At 42.9% G+C, this 19,375-nt stretch overlaps 1 protein-coding gene across 1 annotated transcript in view; it reads right to left on the reverse strand.

Moving 5' to 3' along the window:
- sspo (SCO-spondin) overlaps positions 1-19,375 on the reverse strand; it is a 1,206,999-nt gene that overhangs the window by 1,118,552 nt on the left and 69,072 nt on the right.

A 19,375-nucleotide genomic window follows, 5' to 3' on the forward strand; every position in this document is an offset into this window, starting at 1 on the left:
AAAGGGACCACATTTGCTGTCCTCCAGTCCTCTGGCACTATTCCTGTAGCCAATGATGACATAAAAATCAAAGCCAAAGGTCCAGCAATCTCTTCCCTGGCCTCCCAGAGAATCCTAGGATAAATCCCATCAGGTCCCGGGGACTTATCTATTTTCAGCCTGTCCAGAATTGGCAACACCTCTTCCCTACGTACCTCAATGCCATCTATTCTATTAGCCTGGGGCTCAGCATTCTCCTCCACAACATTATCTTTTTCCTGAGTGAATACTGACAAAAAATATTCATTTAGTATCTCGCCTATCTCTTCAGACTCCACACACAATTTCCCATCCCTGTCCTTGACTGGTCCTACTCTTTCCCTAGTCATTCGCTTATTCCTGACATACCTATAGAAAGCTTTTGGGTTTTCCTTGATCCTTCCTGCCAAATACTTCTCATGTCCCCTCCTTGCTCGTCTTAGCTCTCTCTTTAGATCCTTCCTCGCTACCTTGTAACTATCCATCGCCCCAACTGAAACTTCACACCTCATCTTCACATAGGCCTCCTTCTTCCTCTTAACAAGAGATTCCACTTCCTTGGTAAACCACGGTTCCCTCGCTCGACGCCTTCCTCCCTGTCTGACCGGTACATACTTATCAAGAACACGCAGTAGCTGATCCTTGAACAAGCCCCACTTATCCAGTGTGCCCAACACTTGCAGCCTACTTCTCCACCTTATCCCCCCCAAGTCACGTCTAATGGCATCATAATTGCCCTTCCCCCAGCTATAACTCTTGCCCTGCGGTGTATACTTATCCCTTTCCATCATTAACGTAAACGTCACCGAATTGTGGTCACTGTCCCCAAAGTGCTCTCCTACCTCCAAATCCAACACCTGGCCTGGTTCATTACCCAAAACCAAATCCAACGTGGCCTCGCCTCTTGTTGGCCTGTCAACATATTGTTTCAGGAAACCCTCCTGCACACACTGTACAAAAAACGACCCATCTATTGTACTCGAACTATATCTTTTCCAGTCAATATTTGGAAAGTTAAAGTCTCCCACAATAACTACCCTGTTACTTTCGCTCATATCCAGAATCATCTTCGCCATCCTTTCCTCTACATCCCTAGAACTATTAGGAGGCCTATAAAAAACTCCCAACCGGGTGACCTCTCCTTTCCTGTTTCTAACTTCAGCCCATACTACCTCGGAAGAAGAGTCCCCATCTAGCATCCTCTCCGCCACCGTAATACTGCTCTTGACTAGCAGCGCCACACCTCCCCCTCTTTTGCCTCCTTCTCTGAGCTTACTAAAACACCTAAACCCCGGAACCTGCAACATCCATTCCTGTCCCTGCTCTATCCATGTCTCCGAAATGGCCACAACATCGAAGTCCCAGGTACCAACCCATGCTGCCAGTTCCCCTACCTTGTTTTGTATACTCCTGGCATTGAAGTAGACACACTTCAAACCACCTACCTGAACACTGGACCCCTCCTGCGACATCAAATCTGTGCTCCTGACCTCTATACTCTCATTCTCCCTTACCCTAAAACTACAATCCAGGTTCCCATGCCCCTGCTGCATTAGTTTAAACCCCCCCAAAGAGCACTAACAAATCTCCCCCCCAGGATATTTGTGCCCCTCAGGTTCAGATGTAGACCATCCTGTCTGTAGAGGTCCCACCTTCCCCAGAAAGAGCCCCAGTTATCCAGAAATCTGAATCCCTCCCGCCTGCACCATCCCTGTAGCCACGTGTTTAATTGCTCTCTCTCCCTAGTCCTCATCTCACTATCACGTGGCACGGGCAACAACCCAGAGATAACAACTCTGTTTGTTCTAGTTCTGAGCTTCCATCCTAGCTCTCTGAAAGCCTGCCTGACATCCTTATCCCCTTTCCTACCTATGTCGTTGGTGCCAATGTGGACCACGACTTGGGGCTGCTCCCCCTCCCCCCTAAGGACCCGGAAAACACGATCCGAGACATCACGTACCCTTGCACCTGGGAGGCAACATACCAAACGTGAGTCTCTCACGCTCCCACAAAATCTCCTATCTGTGTCCCTGACTATAGAGTCCCCAATTACTAATGCTCTGCTTCTCTCCCCCCTTCCCTTCTGAGCAACAGGGACAGACTCCGTGCCAGAGGCCCGTACCCCATGGCTTACCCCTGGTAAGTCGTTCCCCCCACAAGTATCCAAAGCGGTATACTTGTTTCTCAGGGGGAACGACCGCAGGGGATCCCTGCACTGACTGCTTTTTCCCAGTCCCTCTTACAGTTACCCACCTATCTCCAATCTTTGGTGTAACTAATTCCCTGAAGCTGCTATCTATGACCCCTTCTGCCTCCCGAATGATCCAAAGTTCTTCCAACTCCAGCTCCAGTTCCCTAACTCGGTCTTGGAGGAGCTGGAGATGGCAGCACTTCCTGCAGGTAAAATCAGCAGGGACACTAACTGCATCCCTCACCTCAAACATCCTGCAGGAGGAACATTGCACTCCCTTCCCTGCCATTCCTCTAACTTTCTACCAAGATCTGGCTAACAACTAAATTAAATTTTTATAAAAAATAATAATAATATAATAAAATATGGTACTTACCTCAGACCAATGGGTTTTATTATTAGGTTAGAGGAGGAGGGCGGGTGGGAGACACTACACGTGTAGTGTCTCGGGTTTCCTCTCCACCAGAATTTATTGGTGAGGGTCTTCCCAGACGTCCGCGGGTCGACCTCCTGTTCCCGCCTAAAAAACTAATTAAAAAAAAAGAAAAATTCTCAGCTCCCGCTGAAACTGACTAACCAGCCAGCTCCACTCCCGCCGAAATCGACTGGCCTGCCCCTGCAAAGACAAGTGCTTTTAAAGGACAGACTTACCTCCCAGCAGCCACTTCCGCAATGCTTCCGCTGAAACTGACTCACCAGCTGTTCTCACGCCGAAATCGACTGGCCTGCCCCTGCAAAGACAAGTGCTTTTAAAGGTTGGCTTACCTCCCAGCAACCTCCTTCCGCAATGCTCCCGCTGAAACTGACTCACCAGCTGTTCTCACGCTGAAATCGACTGGCCTGCCCCTGCAAAGACAAGTGCTTTTAAAGGACAGACTTACCTCCCAGCAACCTCCTTCCGCAATGCTCCCGCTGAAACTGACTCCCCAGCTGTTCTCACGCCGAAATCGACTGCATCCTCCTCACAGCTCACCCTCCCACCCAACTTTGTATCATCTGCAAATTTGGAGGTTCCTTCGTCCAAATCATTAATATATAATGTGAACAGTTGGGGTCCCAGCACAGATCCCTGTGGTACCCCACTAGTCACTGTCTGCCAATCGGAAAAAGACCCATTTATTCCAACTTTTTGCTTCCTGTCTGCTAACCAGCTTTCTATCCATCACAAGACATTAGCCACAATCCCATGCGCTTTAACTTTATATATTAATCTGTGATGTGAGACCTTGTTGAAAGTCTTCTGAAAGTCTTAATAAACCACATTCACCGGTTCTCCCTGGTCAACTTTACCAGTTACATCTTCAAAGAATTCTGATAGATTTGTCGAGCGTGGTTTACCTTTCGTAAATCCACGCTGACTTTGTCTTGTTATGGGCGAGGTGTTTTCAGAACCCCAAAATGTATCATGGAGTTCAACAACCTCTCCCTTTAATGGATTGTTGCTTTTCCGAGCACACGGCTTGTTCCCCAGGTGTGGGATTACAATGATGGACACGTGGGTTTTTAAACACAAAACAATGTTTATTCCATGAACTCAACTTAACATCTTAAATAAACATTGGATCTTTTAACACCCCTTACTTCAAAGATTACTCAGAAAATATGGCAACAGTAAATAATTCCTTAAAATGTTCCTTCAAACTTCCAAGAGACTTAACACCTTTAAACAGAATCACATCAGGTTAAAGGCTTTACTATTATGAGTTTAAATCACCCAAATGATCCAGAGATAGTCTTTCATGGCAGAGATCACAGCAAATCCAGCTCACTGCAAACACAGACACACACCCAGCTCTTTTCCGCCAAACTGAAACTAAAAACTGCAAAATGGCTGATCTAAAGCCCAGCTCCACCCACTCTCTGACATCACTGCATTTTCTTAAAGGTACATTGCGTAAACATCCATTTCTTAAAGGCACTCTCACATGACACTCTGATTACACCCCTGCTTTCCAAATGCTGTGCTATGAAATCTTTGATAATGGACTCCAGCAACTTCCCCACTGCCGACGTTAGACCCACTGGTCTATAGTTCCCTGTTTTCTCTCTACCTCCCTTTTTGAATAGTGGGGCTACATTCGCTACTCTCCAATCTATAGGAACCATTCCAGAGTCAAAGAATTTTGAAAAATGACCACCAATGGATCTACTATTTCTCAGGCCACTTCCTGAAGTACTCTGGGATGAAGATTATCTGGCCCTGGAGATTTATCCGCCTTCAATCCCATTAATTTCCCCAAACCATTTCTTTACCAATACTAATTTCCTTTAGCTCCTCACTGAAACTTGTGATTCCCAAACTTCCGGTACATTATTCATGCCTTCCTTTGTGAGATTTACGAGGATGTTCTCGGGAGTGGAATATTGCAGCTGTAAGGAAAGTTTGGGAGTCTGGGCTTGATCTTCTTGGTACAGAGGAGGCTGACAGGAGGTTTGATTGAAATGTACAAAATTGTGAGGGGGGTCGGAGAGGATCAATAATCAGGGAGTAGGGATTTAAAATTCGATAGAAAGTTTAAACGGGTGAGGAAGAAACATTTTTCAACCTATTATAGTAATGGATCCGACCCCAACAGTTGCTAAGATACCAGACAGAAACCCCATTGTTTTATTTTAACTTTGTAAGACTGTGAGGAAAGGATTCCTCGCTGCAGGAGAGATTTCACAAAGAAATAGTGTCATGTGAGTGTACCTTTAAGAAATGGGTGTTTAAGAAATGTACCTTTAAGAAATGGGTGTTTATCAGTGATGTCAGAGAGTGGGTGGAGCTGGGCTGTCTGTCAGCTTTTTACTTCTGTTTTAGACCGTTTGCTGCAGGATGTGTTTTAGTTTCGTTTCAGAGCTGGATAGCTGCAGTCACAGCCAGAAGGGGTATTAGTCTCTCTCTCTGTAATCTAAAAACTGTAAATCGATCCTTTGGTTATTTAAAACTAATAACTGCTCTCAGTAGTGACCTTAACCTGATGTGTTTCTGTTCAAAGTTCTTTTTTAAGTCTTCTGGATGTTAAAAGGACAGCTTACGGATTACTTAGTGTTGTATTCTTTGGGGGTTGTATTTGAATTAATGGTTGCTAAGATGTTCACTGTTTGTTTTAAAAAGGTTAACTTGAGTTCAGAGAATAAACATCGTTTTGCTTTAAAAAATACTTTTCCATTTCTGCTGTCCCACAGCTGTAGAGTGGGCCGTGTGCTCCCCATACCACAATCTATTAAAAGTTGTGGGTCAGGGGAACTCCATGATACACTTTGAGGTTCTCTAAACCCTGGCCCATAACAAATTGGGGGCTCGATGGGGATAAAAGTCTATCTATTGGATTGGCTTAGTGAACTCAAAGACAGGGAGGGGTGAGCAAAGTGTGGTTGCTTTTCAGGTGTGGTATTCTAGTTTAAGTGGGGTGTGTGTTGTGGACAATGGCTCTTTCAGAGGCTCTGAGGTTTTTGGGGGTGGTGACGGTGCACACAGTACCTTACGGACAGAGACTAAAAGCAGACTGTTAGATTTGGCAAAAACATTGCAGTTAACATTACCTGACAAAATACGAAAAGGTGACGTAATTACGGCGGTGGCTAAGCATTTAAAGTTGCCTGAGATACAGTTTGACTCATTGGAAATGGCAAAAATTCAGTTACAACTTAAACAAGTGGAACATGAGAAAGAATTAAAGCAGCTTGAATATGAAAGAGGTAGAGAGGAAAAAGAAAGAGAGAGAGAGGAAAAAGAAAAGGAGAGAGAAGAAATGAGAAAAGAAAGAATAGCCTTAGCAGAACAAAAAGAAAAAGAAAGGGAGTTACAGATCAGGGAAAAAGATAACGAGAGAGAGTTTGAACTTCAGAAAATGGCCATGAAACATGACAGACAGTTAAAATTGGCTGACGTAAAGGGAACCATACATAGAACATAGAACATAGAACATAGAACATAGAACATTACAGCGCAGTACAGGCCCTTCGGCCCTCGATGTTGCGCCGACCTGTGAAACCACTCTAAAGCCCATCTACACTATTCCCTTATCGTCCATATGTCTATCCAATGACCATTTGAATGCCCTTAGTGTTGGCGAGTCCACTACTGTTGCAGGCAGGGCATTCCACACCCTTACTACTCTCTGAGTGAAGAACCTACCTCTGACATCTGTCTTACATCTACCTCCCCTCAATTTAAAGCTATGTCCCCTCGTGCTAGACATCACCATCCGAGGAAAATTGCTCTCACTGTCCACCCTATCCAATCCTCTGATCATCTTGTATGCCTCAATTAAGTCACCTCTTAACCTTCTTGTCTGTAACGAAAACAGCCTCATGTCCCTCAGCCTTTCCTCATAAGATCTTCCCTCCATACCAGGCAACATTCTGGTAAATCCCCTCTGCACACTTTCCAATGCTTCCACATCCTTCCTATAATGCGGCGACCAGAATTGCACGCAATACTCCAAATACGGCCGCACCAGAGTTTTGTACAGCTGCAACATGACCTCATGGCTCCGAAACTCAATCCCTCTACCAATAAAAGCTAACACACCGTACGTCTTCTTAACAACCCTCTCAACCTGGGTGGCAACTTTCAGGGACCTATGTACATGGACACCGAGATCTCTCTGCTCATCCACACTGCCAAGAATCTTACCATTAGCCCAGTACTCTGTCTTCCTGTTATTCCTTCCAAAATGAATCACCTCACACTTTTCTGCATTAAACTCCATTTGCCACCTCTCAGCCCAGCGCTGCAGCTTATCTATGTCCCTCTGTAACTTGTAACATCCTTCCGCACTGTCCACAACTCCACCGACTTTAGTGTCATCTGCAAATTTACTCACCCATCCTTCTACACCCTCCATCAGGTCATTTATAAAAATGACAAACAGCAGTGGCCCCAAAACAGATCCTTGTGGTACACCACTAGTAACTGGACTCCAGTCTGAACATTTCTCATCAACCACCACCCTTTGTCTTCTTCCAGATAGCCAATTTCTGATCCAAACTGCTAAGTCACGCTCACTCCCATGCCTCCGTATTTTCTGCAGTAGCCTACCATGGGGAACCTTATCAAACGCTTTACTGAAATCCATATACACCACATCAACTGCTTTACCCTCATCCACCTGTTTAGTCACCTTCTCAAAGAGCTCAATAAGGTTTGTGAGGCACGACCTACCCTTCACAAAACTGTGTTGACTATCTCAAATCAAATTATTCCTTTCCAGATGATTATTAATCCTATCTCTTATAAACCTTTCCAAGATTTTGCCCACAACAGAAGTAAGGCTCACTTTTCTATAGTTACCGGGGTTGTCTCTACTCCCCTTCTTGACCAAGGGGACAATAGTTGCTATCCTCCAGTCTTCTGGCACTATTCCTGTAGACAAAGATGACTTAAAGATCAAAGCCAAAGACTCAGCAATCACCTCCCTTGCTTCCCAGAGAATCCTAGCATAAATCCCATCCGGCCCAGGGGATTTATCTATTTTCACACTTTCCAGAATTGCTAACACCTCCTCCTTATGAACCTCAAGCCCTTCTAGTCTAGTAGCCTGAATCTCAGTATTCTCCTCGACAATATTGTCTTTTTCCTGTGTGAATACTGACGAAAAATATTCATTTAGCATCTCTCCCAGCTCCTCGGAGTCATTCGTTTATTCCTGACATATCTATAGAAAGCTTTAGGGTTATCCTTGGTCCTACCTGCCAAAGACTTCTCATGTCCCCTCCTGGCTCTTCTTAGCTCTCTCTTTAGGTCCTTCCTAGCTAACTTGTAACTCTCGAGCGCCCTAACTAAACCTTCATGTCTCATCTTTACATAAGCCTCCTTCTTCCTCTTGACAAGTGTTTCGACTGTTTTAGTAAACCACGGTTCCCTTGCTCGACCACTTCCTCCCTACCTGACAGGTACATACTTATCAACGACACACCGTAGCTGTTCCTTGAACAAGCTCCACATTTCCATTGTGCCCATCCCCTGCAGTTTTCCCCTCCATCCGATGCATCCTACGTCTTGCCTCATCGCATCATAATTGCCTTTCCCCCAGATATAACTCTTGCCCTGCGGTATATACCTATCCCTTTCCATCACTAAAGTAAACGTAATCGAATTGTGGTCACTATCACCAAAGTTCTCACCTACCTCCAAATCTAACACCTGGCCTGGTTCATTACCCAGTACCAAATCCAATACGGCCTCGCCCCTCATTGGCCTATCTACATACTGTGTCAGGAAACCCTCCTGCACACATTGGACTAAAACGGACCCATCTAAAGTACTCAAACTATAGCATTTCCAGTCAATATTTGGAAAGTTAAAGTCCCCCATAACAAAAACTCTGTTGCTTTCGCTCCTATCCAGAATCATCTTTGCAATCCTTTCCTCTACATCTCTGGAACTTTTCGGAGTACAGTTGGACGATAGTGATGAGGATAGTGAGAAAGAACGTCAAAGTCGAAGGCTTGGTGGGAATCTATTTAAATATGTCCAAGCATTGCCAAGGTTTGACGAGAAGGAGGTAGAAGCCTTTTTCATTTCATTTGAGAAGGTAGCTAAACAAATGAAATGGCCACAAGACATGTGGGTGTTATTGATTCAAACAAAGCTGGTGGGTAGAGCTAGTGAAGTGTTTGCATCACTACCGGAGGAGGTATCTGGAACGTATGAGGAGGTGAAAAAAATCCATCTTAGGTGCATATGAGCTAGTGCCTGAAGCTTACAGACAAAGGTTTAGAAATTTAAGGAAAGAATTTGGTCAAACATACATGGAGTTTGAAAGGCTCAAACAGAGTAATTTTGATAGGTGGATAAGGGCTTTGAAAATAGATCAAACGTATGAAGCTCTCAGAGAAATTATACTTTTGGAGGAGTTAAAAAATTCCAATTCCTGATGTAGTGAGAACTCATGTGGAAGAGCAGAGGGTTAAAACTGCGAGATTAGCAGCAGAAATGGCAGATGATTATGAATTAATCAAAGTTTGGTTTCCAACATCAGTTTCAGCCGGTGAGGGATAGAAACTGGGGACATGAGAAATACTCAAGTGGTAAAGGTAAAGGTGATCTGATGGGAATAAGGAGAGTGTACCTCAGATTAAAAAAGAAATCCAGGAGGGTGGAAGAGACATGAAAAGTTTCAAATGTTTTCACTGTAATAAACTAGGCCATGTAAAGTCACAGTGTTGGTGGTTGGAGGAAAGCACTGGGAAGGCTGATGTGGTAAAACAGGATAAGACAGTGGGGTTTGTTAAAGTGGTAAAGGAAAGCCCAAGTGAAGCGAAGGAAGTGCAAAAGAGTGTACAGCCTGATCAAGAGGTGATTGAGAAGAAGGTGTCAGATGTCTTTGAAGAATTTACTTATGTGGGTGAAGTTTACTCATGTGTATCAGGAGGAGCGGTAAAGAAGTCACAATTTTAAGAGATACGGGAGCTAGTCAATCTTTAATGGTAAGAGATGAGGAATTATGTAGTTTGGGAAGAATGTTGCCAGAAAAGGTGGCGATATGTGGAATTCAGGGTGAGAGGAGTAGCGTTCCATTATATAAGGTAAGGTTGGAAAGTCCAGTGAAGAGTGGTGAAGTGGTAGTAGGAGTAATAGATAAACTATCTTGTCCAGGAATATAGTTTATCTTGGGTAATGATGTAGCTGGATCGCAGGTGGGAGTGATGCCACTGTGGTTGATAAGCCAGTGAAAAATCAGACAACTGAAGTGTTCAAGGACGAATATCCTGGGATTTTTCCGGATTGTGTAGTAACAAGGTCGCAAAGTCACAGGTTAAGACAAGAGGAGAAATCAAAGAGTGAAGAGGAAGTTGAAGTGCAATTATCAGAAACGATTTTTGATCAGATGGTTGAAAAAGAACAAGAACAGGTGGAGGATGAGGCGGATATTTTTAGTTCAGGAAAATTGGCGGAGTTACAACAGAAAGATGTAGAAATAAAATGGATATATCAGAAAGCATATACGGAAGAGGAATCTGAGACTATACCAGAGTGTTATTACCGTCAAAGTGATGTCTTGATGAGAAAATGGAGACCTTTACATATGCAGGCGGATGAGTAATGGGCAGAAGTTCATCAAGTAGTATTGCTGGTAGGGTATAGAAAGGAAGTGTTGCGAGTTGCACCTGAGGTACCAGTCGGAGGTCATTTGGGAATAAGGAAAACTCAAGCTAAAATCCAGAAACATTTTTATTGGCCTGGACTACATCAAGATGTAGTTACATTTTGTCAATCATGTCACACATGTCAAGTGATAGGGAAACCTCAAGCAGTGATAAAACCAGCGCCCTTAATACCCATTCTAGCATTTGAGGCACCTTTTACAAGGGTCCTAATTGATTGTGTAGGACCGCTTCCTAAAACAAAAAGTGGGAATCAATATCTTTTGACTATAATCGATGTGTCTACTAGGTTTCCAGAACTAGGTTTCCAGAGGCCATTCCAGTACGCAATATTACAGATAAAAGGATTGTGGAGGAGTTACTTAAATTCTTTACTAGATATGGACTACCCACAGAAATTCAATCGGATCAAGGATCAAATTATACCTCAAAGTTATTCAAAGACATTATGGATAGTTTAGGAATAAAACAATTTAAATCAACTACGTACCATCCAGAATCGCAGGGAGCGTTAGAAAGGTGGCATCAGACATTAAAGACAATGTTGAGGGCGTATTGAAGGGGTCATGAAAAGGCATTGGCAAATAGGGTTAAGGAAAATCCCAAGGCTTTTTACACTTACATAAAAAGCAAGAGGGTAGCCAGGGAAAGGGTTGGCCCACTGAAGGATAGGCAAGGGAATCTATGTGTGGAACCAGAGGAAATGGGCGAGGTACTAAATGAATACTTTGCATCAGTATTCACCAAAGAGAAGGAATTGGTAGATGTTGAGTCTGGAGAAGGGGGTGTAGATAGCCTGGGTCACATTGTGATCCAAAAAGACGAGGTGTTGGGTGTCTTAAAAAATATTAAGGTAGATAAGTCCCCAGGGCCGGATGGGATCTACCCCAGAATACTGAAGGAGGCTGGAGAGGAAATTGCTGAGGCCTTGACAGAAATCTTTGGATCCTCGCTGTCTTCAGGGGATGTCCCGGAGGACTGGAGAATAGCCAATGTTGTTCCTCTGTTTAAGAAGGGTGGCAGGGATAATCCCGGGAACTACAGGCCGGTGAGCCTTACTTCAGTGGTAGGGAAATTACTGGAGAGAATTCTTCGAGACAGGATCTACTCCCATTTGGAAGCAAATGGACGTATTAGTGAGAGGCAGCACGGTTTTGTGAAGGGGAGGTCGTGTCTCACTAACTTGATAGAGTTTTTCGAGGAGGTCACTAAGATGATTGATGCAGGTAGGGCAGTAGATGTTGTCTATATGGACTTCAGTAAGGCCTTTGACAAGGTCCCTCATGGTAGACTAGTACAAAAGGTGAAGTCACACGGGATCAGGGGTGAACTGGCAAGGTGGATACAGAACTGGCTAGGCCATAGAAGGCAGAGGGTAGCAATGGAGGGATGCTTTTCTAATTGGAGGGCTGTGACCAGTGGTGTTCCACAGGGATCAGTGCTGGGACCTTTGCTCTTTGTAGTATATATAAATGATTTGGAGGAAAATGTAACTGGTCTGATTAGTAAGTTTGCAGACGACACAAAGGTTGGTGGAATTGCGGATAGCGATGAGGACTGTCGGAGGATACAGCAGGATTTAGATTGTCTGGAGACTTGGGCGGAGAGATGGCAGATGGAGTTTAACCTGGACAAATGTGAGGTAATGCATTTTGGAAGGGCTAATGCAGGTAGGGAATATACAGTGAATGGTAGAACCCTCAAGAGTATTGAAAGTCAAAGAGATCTAGGAGTACAGGTCCACAGATCACTGAAAGGGGCTACACAGGTGGAGAAGGTAGTCAAGAAGGCATACGGCATGCTTGCCTTCATTGGCCGGGGCATTGAGTATAAGAATTGGCAAGTCATGTTGCAGCTGTATAGAACCTTAGTTAGGCCACACTTGGAGTATAGTGTTCAATTCTGGTCGCCACACTACCAGAAGGATGTGGAGGCTTTAGAGAGGGTGCAGAAGAGATTTACCAGAATGTTGCCTGGTATGGAGGGCATAAGCTATGAGGAGCGGTTGAATAAACTCGGTTTGTTCTCACTGGAACGAAGGAGGTTGAGGGGCGACCTGATAGAGGTATACAAAATTATGAGGGGCATTGACAGAGTGGATAGTCAGAGGCTTTTCCCCAGGGTAGAGGGGTCAATTACTAGGGGGCATAGGTTTAAGGTGAGAGGGGCAAAGTTTAGAGTAGATGTACGAGGCAAGTTTTTTACGCAGAGGGTAGTGGGTGCCTGGAACTCACTACCGGAGGAGGTAGTGGAGGCAGGGACGATAGGGACATTTAAGGGGCATCTTGACAAATATATGAATAGGATGGGAATAGAAGGATACGGACCCAGGAAGTGTAGAAGATTGTAGTTTAGTCGGGCAGTATGGTCGGCACGGGCTTGGAGGGCCGAAGGGCCTGTTCCTGTGCTGTACATTTCTTTGTTCTTTGTTCTTTGTATTGTCAAGATTATCCACAGGATTGGGATAAAGGAATCCCATTCGTATTGTTTGCAATTAGGGATGCACCTAATGAGTCTACCAAATTTAGTCCTTTTGAACTAATTTTTGGTCATGAGGTAAGAGGACCACTTAAATTGATTAAGGAAAAATTGGTGGATGAGAAATCGGAAATTACATTATTGGATTACGTGTCAAATTTTAGGGAATGATTAAATAGAGCAGGTGAATTGGCTGGACAACATTTAAAAGTTGCACAAAATGTGATGAAACGGGTAGCAGTCAAGAAATCCAAAGTTCGTAGTTTTGCCAGTGGGGATAAAGTTTTAGTGTTGTTACCAGTGGTAGGGGAACCTTTAAAAGCTAGGTTTTGTGGATCTTATCAGATTGAAAGGAAATTAAGTGAGGTGAATGATGTGGTAAACACACCAGATAGAAGGAAGAATCACCGAGTGTGTCATGTGAATATGCTTAAAAGGTACTTTGAAAGGGAAGGAGAGAAAAAGGAGGTTTTAAGGATTATAACTCAAAGTGACGAACCAAATCCAGATGACTGTGAATTTGACATCCCTCAAATTAAATTGGAAAACGAGGATGTTCTTAAAAATTGGGATAAATTGTTGAGTTACGTTCCAGAGGAAAAACGAACTGACCTGAAAGAGTTATTGATATCACATGGGCAAGTTTGTAGAGATAAATTGGGAAGTACTAAAATGGCTACACATGATGTAGATGTGGGAAATGCTGTTCCAATCAAACAACATCCATATAGACTTAACCCTTTAAAATTGGCACAGGTTAACAAAGAGATTGAGAATATGCTTAAAAATGGCATAATTGAAGTGGGTTGCAGCCAGTGGAGCTCACCCATAGTGATCGTTCCTAAACCAGACGGTACCCAACGGTTGTGTGTGGACTATAGAAAGGTTAATGCAGTTACAAGAACGGACTCTTATCCTATTCCACGTTTGGAGGATTGCATTGAGAAAATGGGACAATCAGCTTTTATTTCCAAATTGGATTTACTTAAAGGTTACTGGCAGGTACCTTTATCCGAAAGGGCGAAGGAGATTTCAGCTTTTGTGACTCCAGATGGTATATACCAATTCAAAGTTATGCCATTTGGCATGAAAAACGCCCCAGCCACATTTCAACGATTAACTAACAAAGTTGTTTCAGGATTACCCAATTGTGCGGTGTACATCGACAATCTGTTAATCTTCAGCCAGACATGGAAAGAACATTTGAAACATCTGATGGAGTTATTCGATCGACTTCAGGAGGCGGGTTTGGTGATAAACCTCGCCAAAAGTGAATTTGGAAAAGCCCAGGTCACTTTCCTTGGCCATAGAATCAGACAGGGTCGATTGGTCACACGGGATGTGAAAACGAAAGTTATTGGGGAGTTTCTGATACCCTCGACACAACGGGAAATAATTCAATTTCGTGGCATGAGTGGATTTGATCGAACATTTGTGCAAAGGTTTTGGAGCGTGGTTGCTCCACTGATGGACTTGCTGAAGAAACGTCGAAAATTTCAATGGACAGCGGAGTGTCATCAGGCATTTGACTGCCTGAAAGCTGTGATAACCAATGCTCCTGTGTTGGAGAATTACAAGGGACTCTGATCAGATTGAACTAAGGTATCTAACTTTAAAGAGAAATGCCGAGGTGTAGAGAAATGGATGGATCGTGCAGAGACCTTCTTGTTCAAAGAAACTGTCGATCGAGAAGGATTTTGGTTGGAGGAAGAAGAACGGGGAAAAAAATGGATTATATTATTATACCTGTTTGCGTGTGTTGTTTTTTTGAACCGGTAAAGTGTTTTTACTGTGTGCATTTCTTAATTGATGGTGCAAAGGTGAAAAATGAAACCATCTTGAAGTTGATGGTTTATTTTTTTTCTGGGGGGGAGGTGTCATGTGAGAGTACCTTTAAGAAATGGATGTTTAAGCAATGTACCTTTAAGAAATGGAGCTGATCATATTACTGAAGTGATGCCAGAGGGTGGGGGGAGCTGAGCTCACTTCTGTTTTTGGTTTCAGTTTGAGGAGAAAGCTGGGAGTGTCTGTGTGTTTTGCTGAGAGCTGCAGGAAGAAACAGAGCTGGTCTGGTGATGTCTGCAATCCAAAGACTATAAATATATTGAATGTAACCTCATGTCTGTTTTTGAAGGTTTGAAGTCTTTTGGATGTTTAAAGGAACAGTTTGAAGGATTATTTAGTGTTGTAGTCTTTTGGGGTTATCTTTGAAGTAATGGGTGTTAAGATATTCAATGTTTCTTTTTAAAAGGTTAACGGGTTCATAGAATAAACATTGTTTTGTTTTAAAAACCATTTGTCCATAATTGCTGTATCACACCTGGAGACTACGCCGTGTGCTTCCCACACCACAATCTATTAAAAGTTGTGGGTCGGTTGAACTCCATGAAACACTTTGGGGTTCTGTAAACCCGGACCCATAACAGGGTGTAGAAAGGAGGTGTTGCGAGTTGCACATGAGGTACCAGTGGGAGGTCATTTGGGAATAAGGCAAACTAAAGCTAAAATCCAAAAACATTTTTATTGGCCTGGGCTACATAAAGATGTAGTTACATTTTGTCAATCATGTCACACATGTCAAGTGATACGGAAACCTCAGGCAGTGATAAAACCAGCACCCTTAATACCCATTCCAGCATTCGAGGCACCTTTTACAAGGGTCCTAATTGATTGCGTAGGACCGCTTCCGAAAACAAAAAGTGGGAATCAATATCGTTTGACTATAATGGATGTGTTTACTAGGTTTCCAGAGGCCATTCCAGTACGCAATATTACAGCTAAAAGGATTGTGGAGGAATTACTTCAATTATTTACTAGATATGGACTACCCACAGAAATTCAATCGGATCAAGGATCAAATTTTACCTCAAGGTTATTCAAAGAAGTTATGGAAAGCTTAGGAATAAAACAATTTAAATCAACTGCGTACCATCCAGAATCGCAGGGAGCGTTAGAAAGGTGGCATCAGAAATGAAAGACAATGTTGAGGGCGTATTGTCAAGATTATCCAGAGGATTGGGATAAAGGAATTCCATTCGTACTGTTTGCAATTCGGGATGCACCTAATGAGTCAACCAAATTCAGTCCTTTTGAACTAATTTTTGGTCATGAGTTAAGAGGACCACATAAATTGATAAAGGAAAAATTGGTGGGTGAAAAATCGGAAATTACATTATTGGATTACGTGTCAAATTTTAGGGAATGATTAAATAGAGCAGGTGAATTGGCTAGACAACATTTAAAAGTTGCACAAAATGTGATGAAACGGGTAGCGGACAAGAAATCCAAAGTTCGTAGTTTTGCCAGTGGGAATAAAGTTTTAATGTTGTTACCAGTGGTAGGTGAGCCTTTAAAAGCCAGGTTTTGTGGACCATCTCAGATTGAAAGGAAATTAAGTGAGGTGAATTATGTGGTAAAAACACCAGATAGAAGGAAGACTCACCGAGTGTGTCATGTGAATATGCTTAAAAGGTTCTTTGAAAGGGAAGGAGAGAAAAAGCAGGAGGTTTTAAGGATTCTAACTCAAAGTGACGAACCAAATCCAGATGACTGTGAATTTGACATCCCTCAAATTAAATTGGAAAACGAGGATGTTCTTAAAAATTGGGATAAATTGTTGAGTTCCCTTCCAGAGGAAAAACAAACTGACCTGAAAGAGTTATTGATATCACATGGGCAAGTTTGTAGAGATAAATTGGGAAGTACTAAAATGGCTATCCATGATGTAGATGTGGGAAATGCTGTTCCAATCAAACAACATCCATATAGACTTAACCCTTTAAAATTGGTACAGGTTAACAAAGAGATTGAGAGTCTGCTTAAAAATGGCATAATTGAAGTGGGTTGCAGCCAATGGAGCTCACCCATAGTGATGGTACCTAAACCAGACGGTACCCAACGGTTGTGTGTGGACTATAGAAAGGTGAATGCAGTTACAAGAACGGACTCTTATCCTATCCCACATTTGGAGGATTGCATTGAGAAAGTGGGACAATCAGCTTTAATTTCCAAATTGGATTTACTTAAAGGTTACTGGCAGGTACCTTTATCCGAAAGGGCGAAGGAGATTTCAGCTTTTGTGACTCCAGATGGTATATACCAATTCAAAGTTATGCCATTTGGCATGAAAAACACCCCAGCCACATTTCAACGGTTAACTAACAAAGTTGTTTCAGGATTACCCAATTGTGGGGTATACATCGACGATCTGGTAATTTTCAGCCAGAAATAGAACATAGAGCATTACAGCGCAGTACAGGCCCTTCGGCCCTCGATGTTGCGCCAACCTGTGAAACCACTCTAAAGCCCATCTACACTATTCCCTTATCGTCCATATGTCTATCCAATGACCATTTAAATGCCCTTAGTGTTGGCTTAATGATCGCTGTGCTCCTCTGATCCTGGAAGAACATTTAAAACATCTGATGGAGTTAGTCGATCGACTTCAGGAGGCGGGTTTGGTGATAAACCTCGCCAAAAGATAATTTGGAAAAGCCCAAGTCACTTTCCTTGAGGAGTTTCCGATACCCTTGAAACAAAGGGAAATAATGTGATTTCTTGGCATGAGTGGATTTGATTGAACATTGGTGAAAATTTTTTGGAGCGTGATTGCTCCACTGTTGGACTTGCTGAAGAAACGTCGAAAATTTCAGTGGACAGCGGACCTTCAACAGGCATTTGACTGCCTGAAAGCTGTGATAACCAATGCTCCTGTGTTGGAGAATTGCAAGGGGCTCTGTGATCAGATTGAACTAAAGTATCTGACTGTAAAGAGAAATGCCGAAACATAGAGAAGTGGACCGATTGTGGAAGGCCCTTCTTGTTCAAAGAGACTGTCAAATCGAGAGGATTTCATTTGGAGGAAGAAGAACAAAAAGAAAATGGACTATATTATTATACCTGTTTGCGAGTGTTGTGTTTTTTGAAACAAAAAAGTATATTTACTGTGTGCATTTCTTAAAGGATAGTGAAAAGGTGAAAAATGAAACCATCTTGAAGTTGATGGGTTTTTTTTCTTGGGGGGAGGTGTCATGTGAGAGTACCTTTCAGAAATGGGTGTTTAAGAAATGTACCTTTAAGAAATGGGTGTTTATCAGTGATGTCAGAGTGTGCGTGGAGCTGGGCTGTCTGTCATCTTTTTACTTTCGTTTTAGGCTGTTTGCTGCAGGGTGTGTTTTAGTTTCGTTTTCAGGGCTGGATAGCTGCAGTCACAGCCAGAAGGGGTATTAGTCTCTCTCTCTGTAATCTAAAAACTGTAAATCGATCCTTTGGTGATTTAAGACTAAGAACTGCTCTCAGTAGTGACTTTAACCTGATGTGCTTCTGTTTAAAGTTCTTTTTTATGTCTTCTGGATGTTAATAAGACAGCTTACGGATTACTTAGTGCTGTATTCTTTGGGGGTTGTATTTCAATTAATGGTTGCTACGATGTTCACTGTTTGTTTTAAAAAGATTAACTTGAGTTAATAGAATAAACATTGTTTTTCTTTAAAAAATACTTTTTCCATTTCTGCTGTACCACACCTGTAGAGTGGGCCATGTGCTCCCCAAACCACAATCTATTAACAGTTGTGGGTCAGGTGAACTCCATGATACACTTTAGGGTTCTCTAAACCCTGGCCCATAACAATGAGGATTCGGTAAATTAAAATAAACTTTATTACTAATACAGATTTAAACTAATTTTATCATAAAGAAACCTTTCAGTTACCAGTTAAACAAGGACAATGAAACTCTAAATCCTAACTACTGCCTTTTATCTCCACTCAAACAAAGTCCATCTCAGGTCAAAACCCTCTTTTAAATACAGTTAGCAGACCCAGGAGAACTTGTTTTATGGATTTATCTTGGATACTGCTTTGAGAAAGAGAGATCCTTCGGGAATAAAAGCTTAGATTCTCATATGTGTCAGACTACTGTTTAACCTACCAGCCTGAAGAAACTGCTCCTGTCCCATCCATAGGCAAATCTTTAACTCTATTTGTAGAGAAGCTGTTGGTCTGTCCTTATCCCAAACTAAAACTGAATTTCAAAATTTAAGACTCAGTCCCTGACTGCTTCATCCCCAGGCTCCTCCAATTCTCTACATCATCTTTCAAAGTGGAACACAATGGGCAGGACACCCCAGCCTCATGTTTCTCGGCAATGCGCTCTTCGCTGGTGGTGGGATTCTATCTTCCCGCCCCTTGTCACATGGGATGCTTTGCCGTGGGAAAAGTGAATCCCAACAGCTGGAGAATTCCGGCCAATGTATCCTAATTATCTACTCCCGGGGAACATTATATAAACAAAATTCCATTCGCCTAACTTTTACAATGATTTAGTTGCAGTTCTGGCTTTCGAAAACATGACAGCTGCAGTCACGCACACTCTAACCCGGGATTTTAACCCTCACTGCACCAAGTACAATATATCTGAAATCCCGACATTGATCACACCGAGAGGGTTGTTGGGGTCTGGAACTGCCCCTGGAATGGGCACTTGGAATGCCCCTGGAGTGCCGTAACCTACAGAGCTACGGACCCAACATTCGAGAGTCGGACTAGGCTGGGGGTAATTATTGCCTGGCCAGACACAATGGCACAAGTGGCC

This window comes from Scyliorhinus torazame, chromosome 11 (assembly GCF_047496885.1).
Source record: "Scyliorhinus torazame isolate Kashiwa2021f chromosome 11, sScyTor2.1, whole genome shotgun sequence".
Lineage (NCBI taxonomy): Eukaryota > Metazoa > Chordata > Chondrichthyes > Carcharhiniformes > Scyliorhinidae > Scyliorhinus > Scyliorhinus torazame.